This window comes from Solanum pennellii, chromosome 5 (genome assembly GCF_001406875.1).
Source record: "Solanum pennellii chromosome 5, SPENNV200".
In the NCBI taxonomy this organism is placed as follows: Eukaryota; Viridiplantae; Streptophyta; class Magnoliopsida; order Solanales; family Solanaceae; genus Solanum; species Solanum pennellii.
Genome location: NC_028641.1, coordinates 71,315,621 through 71,337,506, shown reverse-complemented (window position 1 = coordinate 71,337,506; position 21,886 = coordinate 71,315,621). Strand labels below are relative to the sequence as shown.

Below are 21,886 nucleotides of genomic sequence, written 5' to 3'. Positions count from 1 at the left end.
TGTGAAAATCCTGTGAGACAGGTCGTGATTTTACTCACTTGATCAAGGAGGTTTCCACGTAAAACTCCTCTGTTGTTAAACTGCATTTACTTTCTGTTATATCTTTATCTAACAGAATTATTTTATAAAAAAAACTGTAATGTCTATTTATATTTATCACACTTTCAGTGATTTTAGGAAATGCTCCAACAAAATGGAATGTAGAAATATCTATCTAACCAGGAGAAGAAAAGTGCACCATAAAAAAACTATAATTATTATTTAAAAATTAATTAGAAAATTAAAGTAAAAATAATAATTATCATTAAAAAATTAAAAAACTTATTTTTAAAAAAATAGTTAAAACAGTCCACTAGTAGTTACTTGTAGAAATAGGGTACTTTTTTTTCATTCATTTTTAGAATTTATCTTTCGGAAAAGGTCCTAAAATACCCTCAAAGTATTGAAAATGGTACAAAATTATCCTCCACCCACCTATTGGCTCCAAAATACCCTACCCACCCACCTATTGGGTCCAAAATACCCTTGTCATCCACCTTTTGGTTCAAAATTGACTACTTATTAAATTTTATATTTAAACTATTTAAATATTTTTTAAATACGTGGCGGTCAACTATTTGTTATAATTTAACTTATTAGTATAATTTATAAATCAATTCACTATCCATCCATTACTAATTAAACCGCTCTAAATTAATAAATCCGTCACATTATTAATGCAACAACAGAAAAGCTACTGCCAATTGAGTGTTTTTAAAAATTTGAGGCGAAAATATCTATAGAAGTAAATTATCATACATTCAAGTGTCTAAATAAAAATTACCGATAAACTTAAAAGTCTGACTATGTTCATCTTAATTATTTTTACGTCTCAATTATGTGATGTTACTTCATAGGTAACTTTTTTTTCAAAATAATATATTAAAGGTTTTAAAACAAATCATAAATATTTATAAAATTATATCTTAAAAAAGTGCATGAATTAATTCGGGATGTATTGCTTTTTTACCTTTAATCATAAATTTCTAATTCAATCTTGAAATAGAATCATATTGAAAGTGTCCTCCTAAATAAGCGGCTCAATCTAAATTTATTGGGGCTTCGATTCGGACTCGAATAATTTTGGATGTCATTTTCAGAAATCTATAATTTCATCGTGTTTTAGTAGTGTTTATGACGATTTTGATATTATAATTGGATTATTAATTGGGTGGGATTTAGTTAGTAAGGAGTGGATAGTGGGTTGATTTATAAATTATATTAATAAATTAAATTATAACCAATAGTTGAACGTCAAGTATTTTAAAAAAAATTTAAAGAGTTAATTTTAAAACAATTAAAGAAGTGGTCAATTTTGAACCCAAAGGTAGATGACAAGGGTATTTTGGAGCCAATAGGTGGATGAAAAGAGCATTTTGGAACCAATAAGTGGATGAAGGGTAATTTTGTAACATTTTCAATATTTCAACGGTATTTTAGGCCCTTTTTCGTTTATCTTTATATATTTAAAAAATAAAACATTTTCAAAAAACATAAATAGAAAACAATATTTTAAAAAAAACATATTGCAACTAAATGTTGAAATAGATTTGAAGCATTTTTTTTAAAAATAAAAAATAAATAATATGACATGACATCCTAATAGAAGAGAGATAATGCATTTGTTGTGTCAAATATAGTTTGAAAAAAATAGGTAAAGTTGATGATATTATAGTCCTAAAACAAACATAAATGATATTCTTAGATAATTTCTCAACATGGATAACTATTTAGAGAAATTACTCGATTTTTTAACTCTTAAAAGTTATTTGTATTTATAAGTTTATACTGTTTGTATATATTTTTTAAGAATAAAATAACTTTAATTTAGTAGTAGTATACTCAATTTTCATATACAAAAAATAAAAATTCCTGGACTCCCAATCTAATTTTTGGTCCTTTTCTCATCGGAGAACGTACATAGAGTTCCTCCGGCCGTCGGCGAACCATACTGGTAATGAATTCGAGATCAAGATATCTGCCACCTTGGATGAGTGGCGGACGTGGCGGTGGTGGTGGTGGCAGTATGCATCCTAATGCTAACACTAGTTTTCAACAAAGAAATCAACAGCAATATATGCAGAGAAGTTCAGTGCCGCATCAAAAACAATTTCAGAACCAGCAAACGCAGCAGTGGATGAGAAGGAACCAGTTATCATCAGATTCTGCTATTGATGAGGTTGAAAAGACTGTGCAATCCGAAAACGGAAGGTAGGGGTTCCTTACCTTTTTTAAAAATAAAATTTGAGAACTTTAATTTATAAAGGGGTGGAGATTTTTCTGCCGAAGCCATAAGTGCAATGGTGACTCTGCCCCTGATTGAATATTGAAATTTAGACTTAGTTATTGGTACTTTTTGTTTTCTTCTTTTATGTGTGTTTTGTTGTGTGGTAGACTGAAGTATAACACACGAACAAATTGAAAGTTGCGGGACAAGTATTAAGTTTAGCTGAAGTAGCAAGTAGCATGGGCCTTTTATTGGTGGGAGAATCAGTTATAATTAGATAATATGACAAGCTAAAATTGGTTAGCAGAGAATAATCAAATTGGCATTTTAGTGGGTGTCATCTTGTTTACAAATGACTTAACTTCTTTTTCTAAATCCTCACGGCTTTAAATTAGTTTTAGTTGTTTGTAGGAATCCCTTATTTATTTTTATATCATTAGCGGAAAGTAGCTTGTAGGAGTCATGCAGCAAGACAGAAAAACCTCCAACTTTTTAAATAGTACTGCAGTGAACTAGGGCCTTAAACTGCATTTCCATGACGTCTATGTACATGTCTTTACCTATACCAACATTCACTTCAGTTTGCGGAGTAAGCTCTAACAATGTCGTTGGAAAACTTATGGTAGGGCTCACTTTGGAGTTCCATTAGAGACTTAGAGTGGGTTCAAGATTTTATTTATGGCTTTATGCTATCTGTAAACTTATTGTATAGGGCTGACTTTTGAGCTCCATTAGAGTATGTCAAGATGGAATTTAGTTGGGCTTAAGATTTGAGAGCTTCAGCTCCTTTCACTTGCAATTTTCAAATATGTTTGAAAACACCTTTCTTGAGCATAGAGTCTATCAGAAACAACCTTTACCTTAACAAGGTGAGGGTAAGCCGGTAAGGTTGGCGTACACTCTTTCCCTCCCTAGACCCAACTCTAGGTACCACACTGGGTATGTTGTTGTCGTTGTTGGGCTTCAGAGTTTCATTTTCATGTTGACATAGATGTTGGCCATTAGTTTGATACTAGGACCTTGATTGTGCTCTAGCTTAAATTATAACCGCATTTCATATCCCAAGCTAGCTTAGATTGTTTACAAGTCTCGACTTAATTCTAGCATGAAAGTTTACCTCTTTATCTGACATCTTGGGTGCAACTCTAATTGGAGAACTCGTGGTTATGATATTGGAGAGCCATTACTTCCTTGTGGCCATCTTTGGCTGGAAATAAATAAGTGAAACATCTCTATGTTTGCTCATGTACTCTTCTCTAAAATAAATAACGAACATGATACATTTAAATGATTTAAAATAAATTTATAAATGCATTATCATTCAATCTCAACAATACATTTATGAAGTTGCGTTGCACTTCAATCAAATAAATTTTTTCAATAAATTTTATAAATTCTTGATAAACACGTAGCAAGAACAAAAATTAAAAGTTTAAGGGAAATAATTTGGATAAATAATAAAGTTGGTGAAGGAGAGAGACTTGATTTTTTTTAATGAAAAAAATGGATCACAATGTTTTTACGAAAATAAAAGTATCTTTAAAAGAGTTTGAATGAGAATAAGACTCTGTCACATAGACCCTTCAAATCCACTAAGAAATTATTAAGTAGAAAAGATAAGCACACTTAATGACCTAATATCTGGACCATTCAAATTCAAATCTCCATTAAGTGCAAACAGATGAGGCCTTAGACTCCTTACAAGTTTTATGTTATTCAAGAGAAGCATGTCTCACTCAAGAAAACTTAAAGAAGTAGGGGATTTCATTTATGCTCTAGATGTTGTATGCGCTGTGCAGCCAGAGAAAAGAATAGCCATCTGGTTCTACACTGTCCTATAACTGGACAATTGTTGCAACTTTTTCGGATACGGCAGGAGTAAGATGGTCAATGCCAACATGAAACTGTAATTTATTGAAGTTCTGGAACTATAATGGTGGTGTAGTGAGACAAAAGAAGTGGTGGAAACTTCCCCAGCTTGTAAATGGTGGAAAATTTGGAAGGAGAGGAACTATAGAATTCTTAAAGACAGAAGCAGAAAGTCTAGATGAATTGTATTCTTTTATTTCATTTTTGGTGTGAAGAAAACTATGTAGAGGAGACTGAATCACTACTTATATGATATGTTCCTAGTGAAGCAGTAGTCCTAAGCATGGTTGGGTTTTGTAATTGTAGATAGCACTGTTATGGTGTACATCTAATATATATATATATATATATATATATACATATATATATATATATATATGTATGTATGTATATGTATATGTATATGTATGTATGTATATGTATATGTATATATATATATATGTATACAGACACACATGTTACCAATTTCAGAAAAAAAAAACTAAATCCTTTCTTTCAGTAAACTATGATAGAAAGACCTCAGCAAGAAAGGCCCTCTCCTACTCTCCACTTTCACGTGTTTTTCCTGTTTGTGTGACACATATGTTACCGATTTCAAAAAAAAAACTAAATCCTCTCTTTCCTCTTCATATTGCTTCAATCCTCACTGTACCAAATTCTAAAACCAACATGTCCTAGTATCGTAGGGATATGTGAAGCCATAGGTTATCGCTTTATGGGTGAAGTCATGCGCTTTAAAGAAGTATGTGCTTTAAACATTGTTGTGCAAAGTGATCCCAATGAGAAACTATTGGTTCTTTGGATCTCATTAATGAGTTGGATTAGTATCGTCATTATTGTATGTTTTAATTGAAATTTGATTGTTAGAATATTAAATTTACCCCCAAGGCCTAGCTCGAGTGGCAAAAGGGGGAAGATTTGTGACTTAGGTCGCAAGTTCAAGCCCCACACCATACAAAGCGAAGCCAGTATTTAAGTGGAGAAGGGTAGAGGGGTGGGCCCATTATCCACCGAGTTTAGAAGGCTGTGATTGGTCCAAAGGGCGGGTCACAGACGGATTTCTCGATTATTTTTTTTAAAAAAAGAGAATACTAAATTTATATATTTTTGGTACACTAGTTTCTATAAGTCGTTCAAAGAAAGAAGTGTGCATTTCATTTCATGATTTGCACTTCAACCCCATGGACCTAGTTGTTTTTTGCGCTTTCTGTTCTTAAAAACAATGAGATACTTGTGGGGAGCTGGCAGAGACTGTGAACCATCTATTCCTACATTGTAGAATCGCATGACATCTATGGAGATTGTTTTTGAACCTCAGAGGAATAGCATGGAGCATGCCTGGGAAAATTACAAGAGTCCTTAACAAGCTGGGAACATTACAAGAGTCCTTAACAAGCTGGGAACAAGTTGGGTTGTTGTCCAAGAATAGAGGCAGGTGGAGGATAGTCTCAGCAAGCTTTTTGTGGATAATATGGAAGGAGAGGAATTCTAGGTGTTTTGAGCGCATAGAGAACAATATGCAACAGATTAAGTTCAATTGCATCTTGCTACTATGTTTTTGTGTAATCAGTTACTTTTAAATGATCATATCTCTATCATTGATGTTTTAGACTCATTATAGACATAGGATCACATAATCATAGATGTAGGTAGTACTTTGTAAATTCTACAACTCTTATAAGATTCGGATTTTAACATATATAGGCAAAGTTACCAGCTTCAAAAAAAAATGAGATACTTTTTGCCGCATATTGTTAAACTGTTGAAACATAGGTTAAGGAGAAGAAACAAGACACTGTTGTGGATCACGGAGTTTGATTGGGCACAGAGTATGAAATGTGGGAACACTTTGCAATGTTCCAAAACTACCCTTAAAATAAATAAAATTTTAAATAATAGTATAGTACTTACCTTTGCAGACTTCTTGCTAAATAAGTAGATCCCTACATGGGTAAATTGTTGATAGTGTCATTAAACATTTGCCAAACAAGGAAATGTGTCATTCTTTTTGGGATTCTTTTTGGGACAGACTAAAAAAGAAAGTGTCTCATATAAATAGGGACAAAGGGAGTAACAAACCAACTCTTTTTAACGACTGCATGCTTTTGCTTTCTTTTTGGTGTACAGGGGAACTTTAAATGAAACAAAATCAATACTTAGCCTCTTAGAATTTTTCTTTTGTTTTTTCTGCTCACTTGTAATTAGTACAACACTTCTTTAGTTCTAGTTTTATTAAACAATTTCCTTTCTCTAAAATAACACAATGGCATACTCCGAAAAAGAATAGAATACTGGGGATACTAGACTTTCCCTTACGATGCAGTGATAGGACAGTGTCATGTCAGGGATACCACACTTTCCTTACAACATTGCGATGGGACAATATGAAGGAGAAAGTTATGGGTCTCATTGTGATGTTTGCGGTCAACACAAATATTTGCGGGAAGAGCCTTTTTATGTGCCTGTTTGGATTGGCTTTTGGCTTACGACTTATAAGCCAAAAGCCATAAGTTAGGATTTCTAACTTATGCCTTTTGGCTTATTTTTGTTATTTTGGCTTTAGAATAAGTGCTTATAAGCACTTTTTAATTTTACTTAAACACTTCAAAGCTGCTTAAAAACTATTTTGGCTTAAAAACACCTAAAATAATAAGTGAATCCAAATGGGCACTATGTCTTATTGTCGGAAGCAAATTATTAGCGGCGAGTCTTTCTGAGGCCACAGACCAAAAAGGGCCTGCACTTTGAAGGGAGGTTTAGTTTACATATGGCAGTGGTAATGGAAAGGAGGGATGGATTTGATTATAAATTCAGAGATCAAATAGATTATATCATGAAAAACTTTTCTTTCCCCGAAGTCCAACTTAAGATTTTGGTTGATAATAGTAGTTAGGGTAACTATGAGTTTTATGTTTCAAAAGTTAAACTTCACTCTGTGATATTGAGAAATAAGTCATTTTTGTTTTCCTCTTATTTAGTTCACAAGATTGGAAGGCTAGGTTGAAGATACCACCACTTGATGCTCGATACAGGACAGAGGTAAATTAGCAATTGTCATCTCATGCTCATGCAGTTCAATTTATATCTGATTATTCTCTATGAAATGACTGTTTTGACAGCCATGTTTGTTTCTCTTCTTATCTAACATAATTTATTTTGAACTTCCTTTGTGTTTCACTTACTCCATCTTGATTTCACACCTTTAAAGATCAGATGCTATTTTTATGCGACTTATCTGATGTAGTCTACAAGCATCTCATAATCAATTTTTGTCATGGAAAACCTGGTCATGCTTTATGTCTATAAAATTTCAGCTCTTGGGTTGTTTGTTTTTGAGCATTCTATCCACCATTTTACATCTACATAGAATTGATATTATTATTATTGTCTGTACCAAATATAAGAAGAGACTGTTCATTGGCCTAGCTTCAGGCCCATGGAGGAGCTTTGGGGAATTGGATGCTTCTAATTACTTATGGTAGCTAAGTAGGGATTTTGTCGGAGCAGAAATTGCCGTATGTGGTGGGGCTCATTTACTGATCATGTTGGCAACTTTGCAACATTGCCATGGATTTTGAGGTTGGGCCTATGCTCAATTACCTTCCTCTATCTTGGAAGAGCTAAAGGTCTAACAAGCTCAGAATTTCATTTAAGATCATGTAAAAAAACATTAGGAACTCAGGACCAAATGAATCCTGTACCCCTTGATACTTGCAGATTTACACACCATTTTTGGCTTATTAACTTTTATCCTCAGAAGTCATAAGCAGGGTGTTACAACCATTTGAAGCTCTTGTGCATCCCATCCTGATTCTTTTAGAGGGTTCAACTACTTATAGTGAGAATGCATCTAAAGATTTGAGTAGTGCTCGTCCTTAATTGAAGCAATTATACGTCTCAATGATTTTGACCCGCTATTTGTTTTCTCTCATCATGTTCAACCACCTCCAACTATTTCATTCGAGCGAATTTTTTTTAATTGTTATTTGAGAAAGGTAACATGTGCGGAATCCATATTACAAGTGCCAAAGGCCTTGCTAATCTTACAAGGCTTCTAAAGATTCAAAAAAATGTTTTTCCATCCTCTATATAGTTATACTTACTAGTTACAATAGAGAATAGAAGACACATAACACTTCATTTTCACCCAAGAGTGTGGTCTAGTGATCAATTAAGTGGGTTGAGTACCATGAAGTTTCGGGCTCAATTCCTCTACTGAGACAAAAATAGGTGACTTGTTCCCATCTGTCCATGCCATGGCCGGTATCTGTGTTGGGAGGTAGCTGGTACCCATTGGAATTGGTCAAGGTGCTTGCAAGCTAGCACAAACATAATGGATATAAAGAGCACACTTCATCTTGATATTCTGTGTAGACGATGACTTGTCTTCAAAACACATGTGGTTCCTCTGTCTTGTAGAGTCCACCAAATACAAGTCGGGAGAACATTCCTCCACTTCTTTCTAAAGCTACCTATTACATTGAACCAGCTCCATAGTAAGGCCTTATTATCTCTTGGCATTACCCATTTGATCCTAACCAAAGACAAAAACAATTGTCACAAGATTTATGTGAACTTACAATAAAGAAATAAATGACTGTTATTGCTGCCTCCTCCTGACACAAATAGCACCTGAAGTCAACTGAAAACCTCTTTTCTGAAATTCTCATGTGTCAAACATGCTTTTCTAGCCACGAACCAAGTGAAACAGATTACCTTAAAAGGAGCTTTAGTCTTTCACATAGCTTTCCAAGGCCACACCAGTGTAGATTTATTTGACAAAACTAAAGCAAATCTAGTTGTGAACTTTTTGTTGCTGCTTCTATTCCACATTACTTTCATCCATATTGCTTGTACCATGGAATGCTGTGTGTTTTCAGAAAATCGTCCATTCTCACAGTCTCCCAGTCATTTGGTCGTCTAAAAAGACTGCAACCAACTGATTCCATACATCTTCACTTGTAGCATCAGGTGAAGAAACCAGACTGAGTAGATCTGGATACAAGTCTTTAAGAGGGACATGTCCTAACCAATTATCACTCCAAAATGATATTTTCCTCCCATTACCTATTCTGAACCCAGTATTGACAACAAACTCCTCCCCAATATTTTCTGATAGCTTTCCAAATGTGAATCCTTATAGAAGGCCCAACAGGTTTAGTACTCCAGTATCCCTGCTGACAATATTTCTGTTGGATCACCTTCTTTCGTAATGCTTTATCAGCAGTATTGTATCTTCAAAGTCATTTCCATGGAAGGCTTTTCTTTGCGTTCTTAAGTTTGTAATGTTCAATCCCCCAATTTTTCTACTTACATCCCACAAGGTGAAAGCATCTATTTTCCTAGCAAAGAAATTCTCTTGTCCCCCCTCCCCCTTCCGCCAACTTCACTTTTTAGTTGAACAGATCACCTGGAGCTTTGAAATATTTTGTATTTGATAATCAAGAAGTCCTCTGTATACCATTTCGTAACTCGTGACTAATAGGTTCACTCCTCCATCGTCCTCAATTTTTATATGCTAGACTTGGTTCATATGCAAGGTTCAAACTCGTGATGTGCGCCTAGCACAATACCATTGTACTATAGTTACCATTAAACCAAATCCTTGGGTCATCTGCAGCAAGTCTTGAAATTCAGATACCAGTTCAAACCCTTTGCTTTAAAATGAAAAAGTTAGAGCAATATTGGCAGTTGAATTTGGGTGGTAGTGAATAACAATTTCTTAATAGGAACAGTAATTACCTACTCGAGATACTAATTACAGTGGTGCTGATTGGAAGTGTTGAAGATTCAACAATCTGAATAGGTTGTAAATATAGGAAATTTGCAGTTGATGCATGCTTCAAAAAGCTGGTAACACAGAACATAGCAGTTGAGAGTCATTGTCCCTGGAAGATGATTTGGGAGGCTACAGATTTTCAAAGCTGGCCTGCTTTGGATAGATTGCTAACCATTGACACATGCCTAACACAAGATAATTTACAGGAGAAGAGGTCATATGTTGTGTATCAGATTCTCTGGTTATGGAAGAAGCAATGTAGTTAGTCAATCACATATTTATCCTTTGCAGATTTTTTTTGGCAGAATTGTGCCATGTTTATCAACCTGCATAGGTTTCAAGGGCTACGCCTGGTGTACAATTTTTCTAGTGAGAAAGTGGATGTTCTGGCCCTTCCCCGGACCCTGCGCATAGCGGGAACTTTAATGCACTGGGCTGCCCTTAAATAGTATGTTCTGAAGGGAAAAGGAATACGTTTCTTGTAAAAAGTCAATTTTTATAAAATTCATTCTTGGTGTGTAGAAAATGACTGGGAAAACATTCTACTATCGTTAGATCCTTTTATCCATTATAAATTGTCCATAAAAGGACCCAGGAACTATTTTGAGAGACCAGTTATCTCATATTCATTAGTTAACTCAAGATACCAACAACACAGTAGTTCAAAAGCGAAGAAAACAATTGTTGGAATGTTATTTTCAGAATGAGTTTAAATTACTGGGAGCTTAGTGGGATGACTGGTTTTATAATGTTCTCCTCAGCTTCCAAGAGCTAAAACACAGTGCCGTATGGAAAGGAAATATGGATGGAAGTTTCACAGTAGGTTCTGCTACATGGTTTTAAAACGAAGGTCTTTGGGCAATCCTGATGTTCCACGGAAACTAGGCTGGAAATTAAAAGCACCTGCAAAGTAATATGTTTTGTTTGGTTAGTGATGAAAGAAGCTTGACTCATTCAGTGATAACTTGCAAAGAAGAGGCGTCCAGCTAAGCAGTTTATGCGACATGTGTGGAGAAATATCTGAGACAATTGACCATCTTTTTGTTCACTGTTCCATGGTAACTCAGGTCTGGCAAATGTTCTATTGTCTGGGTTGAAATGGGTCATTCCAGGTCGAGTGCACATGTTTTGAAATGACGGAACAGGAAAGATTTGTCAAAAGCTATGAAGATTATATGGAACACCATTCTAGCATGTATATGGTGGCAAAAAAAGTAGAGTTTTCAAATGAAAAGACAATGCCACTCTTAAGATAATATCTGCATCATCCTTCTAAACGAAGCAGAAACCTTGTTACAGTTCTAGAATCATTACATAGATAGCTAGGGATCTTTATTGCTTCTTTTGTTATGTAACTTTACTGCACTCTTTGTGTCTCAGTGTATGATATATTTACCATTTCAAAACTAAAGAAACGATTCCAGGATCTTGCGTACGTATCGGTAGTTCTTGGTACTTTTATTTATAAACTAAATTTACTGCACGTGCATTGCACATCGTTGCCTTGTCTTGTGATGCCTTCAATTGTGAAACAGTAAGCATACTTATTCATCATAATATATCGATGTAATTATGTGCATAGTACCTTTTACCTAATTTAACCAAAAATTGTATGCATACTACCATTATTCAATATATTGAATATGTAAGTGAAGACTTTGTATGGATGTTTCTCAGATATCAAATATTAGTTTCTAAACATTACTCCATCACACGCGACTAAAAGTCTTGAACTAAATGCATGAAACTTAGGGCCACAGCTCTAATTACTATGTTAATATATAATTTTGCTCGAAGGAACATTTGGTACTGGTTATGACGCCGTCCAGAAATAAATGATACCTTTTAGTAGTTCCAAGTCAATAACTTTGTATCATAATTATCAATATCTAAGTCTACAAATAGTTGTATTTTCTTCATATGTTGCATGGTGATGGCCAGCTTGTCTCTTCTTCAACCAAACCTAGCAAATATAACCAATGTCATTTTCATTAGCTTAATGTAATGTATTGGTTTTGTTCCTCATTCATTATGCTAGAAAAGATAACAATCATTTCTCACCTAATATTTCCTTGTATATGATTTTTTTTTATATATATCCCTGTCTTGGTATATGGTTGTTCAGTCATAACAAATATTTTTTTCAAAATAAATATTGTCGAGCATATTAGTAAATTAGGTTGTCTACTAGGAGTGAGTATCTAGTGCTTTTTTAAACACTGGGTTGATCAACATAGTGCTCACGGGTTGTGTCGGTATCCCATAAGTACTTTGTTTGGATAACAAAATATTAAATGAGGAATGAACAAATATACTCTACATTTAAACAATAAGCAGATAGAAGAGGCTTGGTATACCTTTATATATTGAGAATTTCATATCACATAATCCAAGAATAGGTTGATCATCTTTCATCTTTTCCAGATTTGCGCCATCGTTTACTACAAAACTCCCTATAGAGTAACAGTTGTATGACCCCTGTCATAATGACAAATTAGAGTTCATTTGTAACAACAATTTCACGTCTTTTGCTATTGCCTTTTACAATGATAGGATTCGCTATAACTAACACGCCAAGCTAGTCTGAATAGAGATGAGGTAAATTAGTGATAGCCCTTGAAAAGCAAAGACAAAGGAGGCATGGGTATTAGAGATCTAAGGAAACAAAACAATAGTCTTTTGATTAAATGGTTATGGAGGTATAATGAAGAGGGGCAAGCTTTATGGAAGGATGTCATCAAATCCAAGTATGGTGAGTACAATCCTTGGTGCAGTAATGTTAGTGTTGGTGCCTATGGGGTGGGGATCTGGAGAACTATCAGAAACTTATGGCAAAACTTGAAGCTAGTACGTACATTTAAGTGGGAGATGGCAGGAGAACTAAGTTTTGGACAGATGCGTGGAACAAACAGATTCCTCTAAAAGAATCCTTTCCATATCTGTTCTTACTATGTAGTAATCCTGATGCAAATATCAATGAATGTTGGAGAACACAAGGGTGGGATCTAATCTTCAGAAGGTTTTTGAATGATTGGGAAGTGGAGAGAGTGGCCAAATTGCTAGAGCTAGTAGAAAAATCCCTGGCATCACCAATGCTCCTGATTCTTTGAGATGGAAACATAGTAAAGATGGGGCTTTCACGGTTAACGGAGCATACAAAATGGGAAGTCCACAGCAACGCAACTCTAAGCAGAGTTTATGGAGTAAGGTATGGAGAACCTTAGCACCAACTAAGATAAAATGCTTTACATGGTCGGTTGCTAGAAGGGCTTGCCTGACACATGAAGTGCTTAGGAGAAAAGGAAAGATTATAGTATCTTGGTGTTCATTATGCGGGAATGAGCAGAGACCAACCAACATCTATTCTTGCATTGCAACTTTACAACACAAATTTGGGCCATCTTCCTTAGTCTCACAAAAACAAACTGGACCATCCCGAGCATACGGCAGATTGTTGAGTTGTTGGATAAGAAGAGGGGGGAGCAAGAGTCAACAGGCATGGTGGAGGATAATTCCACATTGCATTTGGTGACAGTATGGAAAGAAAGAAATAGTAGAAATTCTGAAGATAGGTCCAATTAATTCAGAAGGTTAGATGGGATTGTATTGCATCCTTTTATTTTTGGTGTAAAGAGGAAGGTTTAGAGGTTACAGAACAGATTGTAGAATTATTAGGACCCTTGTAAGTATTTTTTTTTCTCTTCTTTTGTTCCCCTCTGTTTGCAGGTCACCAACATCTCCTTAATGCTGAAGAATACACTATTACCATTTTCAAAATAAAAATAAAAATTAGTGATAGGTATTTGTAACAGAAATCGAGAATTTTCAGTAAGTCATGTGAAGAGTTACTGAATATGGCACCATATGGCAATTTTTCTGCGTTCCAAAAATACAAAGCCTTCAGAGAAGTTGTGTGTTGAAACAACATGGCCACTCTCCTTTATGATTGTGTTGTCTGTAATGGATAGTTTAATCACTTTGTGCACGGAAGTGTAGTTGGAGTTGACCCGATCCAACAGCCCATTAGCAATCTAGTAACTCTTATTTGTCTTAAGAAGTCCTATGTGTCGATTTTGCTTATTAAATAGTGCCGCTTGTAACTTCGTCCCCTAGTATTGATGTAATTGATATGTAATATTATTACATAAGTATTAAGGGGAGTAGATAGGAACATTAGCATACAACCTAAGTAAAAGTGTTTCCTCGTCGTCCGCTAATATTACTGTTTGGAAAGTACCTTCATGGCGTGAATTCTTGTATGAAATCAGAGAACCCTTTTAAATAACTAATTCTTTCATCACCCAATTAACAGAGTGTCTTAGTATCTTGTTAATGGGGACACTCTGCTTTGATAATCAGTTTCGTCGCCATGTGTGATGAATCTGGATAGTTAGAGGTGCACAGGGGAAAGTAAAAATCAATATCAATTCCGGGCCGTAACGTGTAATAGTAAAATACAAAGGAATCATTAAGTAGATTGCAGCAATGTTATCCCAAGAAAAGTGTGCTGCAAGTAGCCCAATGAAGAGCATTACAGGATATACAAGGAAAGTGGAAACTTACAATTTAAGATGCGAGTGAAATATGTCAAAGTCGAGTCCAATTGTTTTGCCGAAAGAAGATCAATAATTTCCTGGAGAAACAGCGCAAAAAGGTCAAGTGACTTACAAAGTGCAGATGTAGGCATGAACAACAAAACAATACGCTGGTAGAAGAGGAGGAAACTGGGCAGACCTATGCGTTTTTCCAGAAGTTGATTACTAATGGGAGACTGTGTTGTACGTGTGGTAGAATATAAATAGGATAATATGCAGATGATGCGTTGGTTGGCGTATATTTGGCCGTTGGGCTGATGCAGGGAAACTTGACGTCTTTCTTGTGAAAGAGGTGACTATACGCTGGTGTTGGTGAGCTTGCATGTGTTGGCAAATCTTTGGACGTTGGGCAAAGGAAACTTGGCGTCTTTCCTGTGAAAGAGGTGACTATTCACAGGTGTTTGTGAGGTTGCGTTGGTTCGCAATATTTGGACGTTGGGCAGATGCAGGGGAACTTGCAATCTGTCCAGTGAAAGTGGTGAATATTAGCAGGTGTTTGTTGGGCTAGGGGTGTTTAGGCAGGTTTATTTAAAAAATGAGGGGTATTATCTTTTTAAGTGAGGGGGTATTTATGTAATTTAACATTCCTTTTTGGAGTTCATGTTTTTGAGGTAGCATAGATTATCTTATTCCTCCCATGACCCTACAACCAAAAAGAAACTGGCAGAGGACAAATAATATCTGCTAAATGCCATCTAGCTTCTGTATGGAGGTTAATGTGGTGCTTTAATTCTTAATTATCCCTGCTATTGGAATATTATAATATTCTCTGCCTATTTTCCTTAATTGTGACAGTTCTTTTCTATCGACCTTGTTATTTCCTTGTCTGACAACTCTGAGCCACTCTATAGATATTTGGACTAGAATTGAGAAACAAACAAAACCAGCAATATACTTTATTAGTATGGGAAAAACAAGCAAGCTCTGGGTCACTCCTAACCACAACTTGTCGGCTGGTTCTTCAACATTAGTCAGTTTGGGAAGTAAGACTTCCATCACCAAGTTTAACTTAGACGTAAATCCCTTGGTTCTTCAACATTAGTCAGTTTGGGAAGTAAGACTTCCATCACCAAGTTTAACTTGGGCGTAAATCCCTTCTTTTTTCAGGAGCAGTTTCAAACCAAAATACTCATCTTAATTCCAATTTGTCAACTATTACCAGGTATCTGCTATAAGCCTCTACTCACTTGAACCTCACCCTTCCCTTTTAACTTATAAGGTTAGGTCATCCTAATATTCTGCTAAATGGATGGATCTTATCAACGTCTCGTGAAAGCGAATCCTCTTGAAAGAGAGGGGTGCCTTCAGATTGCGGACACAGATGTTGCATGGCTGTTCAGGTGTTGGGTTATGGGAGGTTTTGTTGTTTTGCTCAATTATAAGGAAAAAAATCAAATATATCTATCTCAATCTCGTGGCGTTCCTCTTCAAATCACATCAAGATTAACTTTGAAGGAATAGGGAAGGCTACCTATGTCTGATCTTTTAGTCCCATAATATTTTCCCTGAAAACCTATTAAATACACTTGTGCAATCGCCTCTCATAAGGAAAACAAATTGATCCAGAGATACTGGAAGATAAAAAACAAATACTTCTGTAAAGTTGTCGAAATTTGCTGAAAATTGTTCTCCTATATGAAGCTTGTGCAGTTTTTGCTCATAATTGTGGCCTTTTCACTATGTTCACGCAATTGCTCAATGAATCTGAGTCTATTCTTGTGATAACATCTTATCGTTTTTGTGTGTTATGGTTCTACTAAAAATATAATACATGTTTTTAACACTAAGTTGACGTAACGTAACATCACTGGCTCCTATCACTATGATACTTTAGTCTCCAAGGATTTTGGTTAATTGTGTCGTGTTCATTGATGTGGTTCATGGTTCCTTACCGCAGTGATTTTAATTGTTTAATAGAAGTCATGTTCTACACTACACTAATCGCCCTTCAACTGCTGCTTCTCAACTTGAAGTTTGTGCACTTACAATAGTTATTGTTCCTGGCAGGATGTGACAGCAACCAAGGGAAACGATTTCGAAGACTATTTTCTAAAGCGTGAACTGCTTATGGGAATTTACGAAAAGGGATTTGAGAGGCCATCACCAATCCAGGAGGAGAGTATTCCAATTGTTCTAACAGGAAGTGATATTTTGGCGAGGGCTAAGAATATAACTGGGAAGACTGCTGCCTTCTGCATCCCTGCATTAGAAAAAATTGATCAGGACAACAATGTCATTCAAGGTTCTTATCTAATTGCATAGCTGTTATATTGTTGGTTCTCTGGGAACTGTAACAAAAACTAAATTACCTACATAGTGCAGTTTTAATTTGCTTACTTATTCGATCACTACACAAGCTGGGCTTATAGCTAAGGTACTGAATGAACTAAGTTTGAGCCCCTCAAGAACATCCCCTTTCCTTCTAGTAAAAAATTGCAATGTATCAGTATGGTAACTATATGACAATATGGGTGCCATGGTAAACCAAATCACCAACATATCTACAGGTCAAAAAAGTGATATTTTGAGGTACTCAATTTCAAACTAGTCTGTTAAAATGTTCCGCCTTTCATGAGGTTGCAATTTTGCAAACCATAAATTCAAGGCCCCATCATGTAGGCATTCTTGTTTCTCTTAAAAAGACCAGTAAAAAGTTGTATGCTATTCGCATATCACATAGTACTAATTGAAGGGACATAGTTGAGTTAATGATAGGCGGGAAGTTTGGCAATAGACTATAGTCTTAAGATTTCAGGTTAAGCAAGACTAAAATAGAGTACCTGTAGTACAAGTTGTGTGAAACAACGCATGATGTGGAGGTAGAAGTGAAGATCAATGCCTAGGTCATACCCATGAAAGAAAGTTTCAAGTATCTTGGGTCTATAATCCGAGGAGGGATGTGAAGATTGATGATGATGTTGCACATCGTATTGAAGCAGGTCAATGAAATGGAGAATCACATCCAGGCTGTTGTGCGATACGAATATATTGTGAAGGCTTAAAGGTAAATTGTACCATGCTAGTTAGATCGACATTGTTGTATGGGGTGAAGTGTTGGCTAGACCCACATTCAAACGATGAATGTAGCAAAGATGAGAAGGTTCATGATGTGTTGGGATACTAGGATAGATGATTAGGGATGAAGTTATACAGGGCAACGTGGGAATAACTCCGGTGGTGGACAAGATGAGGGAAGCAAGGCTGAGATGGTTTAAGCATGTGAAGAAGTGTGCGAATGCACCAATAAGGATTAGTGAGGAGTTGGTTGTAACAAGATTTCAGAGAAAAGTAGATGTAGACTAAAGAAGAACTGGGTGGTGATTAGAATTTAGACATGATATGATAATAATCCAGCCAGTCGGACATGATCCAAGATAGGAAGGGGTGGAGGTTGAGGATTAGTCTACAAGGTTAGTAGGTAGCCGAGTATCGTGGCATATAGTGGGAAACTAAGTTGCGCGGACTTGGGTGCAGATCTAGAGGTCGCATCTTTCATAATCTAATTTTAAGATTCAGGGGTATGGACCCAGGTGCGGGGATTCGGCTTCAAATATCTAAAAAAATAGAGTGTCTAAATTTGGAGACATTATGTGGAAAATTTACAAGGTATTATGTGGAGAAAATATTGATCAAGAGGAGAATCTAGAAGGTGATTTAAGAAAAAGGACTGACATATTGTTTTCAATATAAGGTACTCCATTTTCTTCAATTTCACAATTCACTTTTGTTTTGATTATGAAATCATTGTATTTGTCTCAAATTTTTCCATAGATTTTTGTCAAAGTATCCAAATTTGGTACGTATCCCACACCCACACCTATGTCATGTCGAAAAAGGTGCAATAGAGTTCGAGCAATTTAGGGGGCAGGGGATAACCTCCTCTATGTTTCTCCTTATTAGTAGTGTCATTTGGTACTTGTTTTGTTCCTTTTCTTCTATGTGTATTACCTATGTTGCTCGGACTCTTCAAAAATGTCAATGGGTGCGTGTCGGATTCTCCAAAACTAGTGTATTATTGGAGAATCCGACATGGGTGAGGCATCAAAAGTGAAGAGTCCACGTAATTAAGTGTATTACTACCTGTTGCTTCACATGCATCTTGATATTTTGTTGTCATATTTTCTTGCTACCATGCTTCGATTTCTTTTCTTGTCTGTCAAGTCTACGATCTAGTGGAAACAACCTTTCTACCCCACAAAAATCGAGGTATGATCTGCTTACATCTCTATCGAAAACAATCTCTCTCCCTAGAACCCACTTGTGGGATTACACTGGTATGTTGTTGTTGGGAACATGCGAACATGATATTACACTGCGCGGATTGGGTTATGAATCTAACTTCTCTTGTTGATGATGCAACCTCCTTAATATTTTAACCTGCATACACTATTGGTATGGATTTGTCTATGACGCAATTGCTTAAATCCTCTTGAAAGCCCTAACATAACAAACTGTTTGATTGTCAACCCCTTTATGTGTGCATACCTTTAATCACCAACAATAAATCTCTTGCAAAGAGATTCTTTGGAGTTAATTGCTACTTGAATTATAATAAGAGAACATTTAGTAGCTTTTCTTTTGGTTTATTTGGAAATATCTTGAACTTAAATTCACGGTCATGATATTGTTAAAAAAAAGTTTTAATGTCAAGTTGTAAAATAACTTAAGAAAAGAATTAATATTGTAGGCAAGAAAGAAAAGAATTAAATTTGTACCTTAAGGTTGTGGGTTTGAGTCACCAAGTGAGCAAAAAAATGGGATCTCCGAGGGAGGGAAAAAATTGAAGTTCTCATGCACGGCAATGTATAATTTTTACACGTTTGGTATAATTTATCCTGCTCCAAGAGGTTCTTTACTGTTTTTGTTTTCTAGGTTGCTAAACCATGAAAGCGATTACATGTAATTTGTTTAAGGTGACTTGGCATATTACCTATAAAAAATATCTGACTTGATATCTTTTATACCATCTATGGATGAAACTTATACTCTTTAAAGAATGTAGCAACATGTTTGTGTATGTTATGATGTTCAGCTTGAGCCTAATATAGTTAAGTGATGACACTCAACATCTTTTAACTCAAGTTTATTTTCTTTGGGTGGAGTGGTTACTAGTTAACGAAGTTCAACTCTTCACAATGCTCTTTCTCCAACTATTATCGGTTGCACATTGAATGAGCTCATATAATCTTCACATGTCTTTGCTTCTTATGGGAGTGTTTTAATGATGTGTACTGAAACCATTTTTGGTGGGATAGTCTATCACTGAGTGAGCACCTTATATGCTAGTAGGATGCTGGCTCAATAGGTAAAGTGGTGGATTTAAATAAATTGCCATCAAGAGCTTCTGACAGCAAGTTTCATCAGTTACAGATATTAGTATAATGGGATACGTTGTTAATATCTTAACTGCACATCAGAAAGTTATTCAGTACTATAGTTTCCTGGATATCTGTTGTAATGCATAGACTGCTACAAATATTTTCTCATGTTAGAAGCTAAAAAAGTTTGGTCATGTGAAATGTAGTTGATACTACACATTAAGTAGTCTTTGTTGGTCCTAGAAATCGATTCCCCGCTGCAAAATAAAATATTTGTCCTTTTCTTTGAAAAAAACACTGTTTCTTGATGCAATTTAGTTTAGTAAGCTTTAGGTTGGATCCTTATAATTGGTTCACTAAGTTACTTTTGATGCCTCCATATGCAGTTATTATCCTTGTCCCGACTCAGGAATTGGCTCTTCAAACATCTCAAGTTTGCAAAGAACTTGGGAAGCACTTAAAAATTCAAGTCATGGTTTCCACTGGGGGGACAAGCTTAAAAGACGACATAATGAGACTGTATCAGCCAGTGCATTTGCTTGTTGGAACTCCTGGAAGAATACTTGACCTTGCAAGGAAAGGAGTGTGTGTTTTGAAAGATTGCTCCATGCTTGTCATGGATGAGGTAATTCTTCTTCTTCCCTTTTCCTTTTGCTTTTTCCTTCTGTGAAGCCGCATGGCTATTTTTCTCTTAGATTGCGGACAACCAAAAGGCCATAGTGATTGCCAAATGTTATCAGTTCTTCACGAACCTTGTTGAATACGGGGAAGCTCATGTGCAATATTAAGAAAGTCTAATCAACATAACATTTTTGACATGTCCATAACATTTATTTCTGATTTGGAGAAGAATATACAAGTAATACTTTAAGCTAGTGTAGTTATGACTTTCATTTGGAACCTAGAAAGTCAAGAATCAAGCTATAAAATCCTTCCCTTTCCTGAATAATAATTTTTAACTGTCTCTTACATGAATACACATTCTATTAGAGTTCACTGGAATAAATGATTATCTTGAACATTTCCTCCCATACCCACCCACCCCAGCCCCCACGCAAAAAGAATTCACAGGGATGACACTATATGTTTACTATTGTCCTTCAGGCTGATAAGCTGCTATCACCAGAGTTCCTACCTTCCATTGAGCAGCTGATCCGCTTCTTGCCTGCAAGTCGGCAGATATTAATGTTTTCTGCTACATTTCCTGTTACAGTCAAGGCCTTCAAAGATAGATACTTGCAGAAGCCTTATGTTATCAACCTTATGGATGAACTTACACTCAAGGGTATTACCCAGTTTTATGCTTTTGTTGAAGAAAGACAGAAGCTTCATTGCCTGAAACACTTTGTTCTCAAAGGTTGGTCCTTCACCAAATGATTAATGGTGATATGAGAACTTACAGCAATTCATATTATAACATTCTCTTCTGTGTTTGCAGCTTCAAATAAACCAATCAATAATTTTTTGCAACTCTGTAAATCGTGTAGAACTTCTTGCCAAGAAGATCACGGAACTGGGTTATTCATGCTTCTATATCCATGCGAAGATGCTTCAAGATCATAGGAACAGGGTTTTTCATGACTTCCGCAATGGTGCCTGCAGGAACCTTGTCTATACTGGTATGGTAATTGTATCTACGTTGAACTGCTAGTACTCATACTTGCTGGTGCTTCTTGTTGTAAGTGCTGAGTCAGTGGTAGGTGGTCATTGAAGTTAATTGTTGAAATTGCTCCTATGATTGTGGATGAAGTGTCTCATTGCAAATATTAACATTGAAGATCGATTCTGATGCCCCCTCTAAGCATATTTACCTGTTGATCGTTGTCTTTAGAAAATGTTTTCGAGTAGTCAAATATCAAGAGAAATTTGATGGTAATGGTTCCTGTATGGAAGTCATTTGGTTGTGACTAGAGGCAGACCTACGTTGGTGTTAGGGGAATCACCTGCACCAGGTAATCTCGAAAAGATCCTATATATATGTGTAATATATTGGAAAAACGTTGTTTACTAGGCACTCAAAGTTACAAGACCTGCTTGGGGACACTGTGCGCATAGGAGC

The 21,886-nt window shown here is 35.8% G+C and overlaps 1 pseudogene across 1 annotated transcript in view; it reads left to right on the top strand.

The window, feature by feature from the left end:
* The first annotated feature begins 1,819 nt into the window (after window positions 1–1,819).
* LOC107018684 overlaps window positions 1,820–21,886 on the top strand; it is a 31,876-nt pseudogene continuing 11,809 nt past the window's right edge. Inside the window, exons 1-6 of the transcript XR_001456656.2 lie at window positions 1,820–2,250; window positions 7,114–7,174; window positions 16,517–16,751; window positions 20,214–20,452; window positions 20,932–21,184; window positions 21,266–21,446. The product of XR_001456656.2 is annotated as a DEAD-box ATP-dependent RNA helicase 8-like (transcript). The remainder of the gene's footprint in view (window positions 2,251–7,113; window positions 7,175–16,516; window positions 16,752–20,213; window positions 20,453–20,931; window positions 21,185–21,265; window positions 21,447–21,886) is intronic.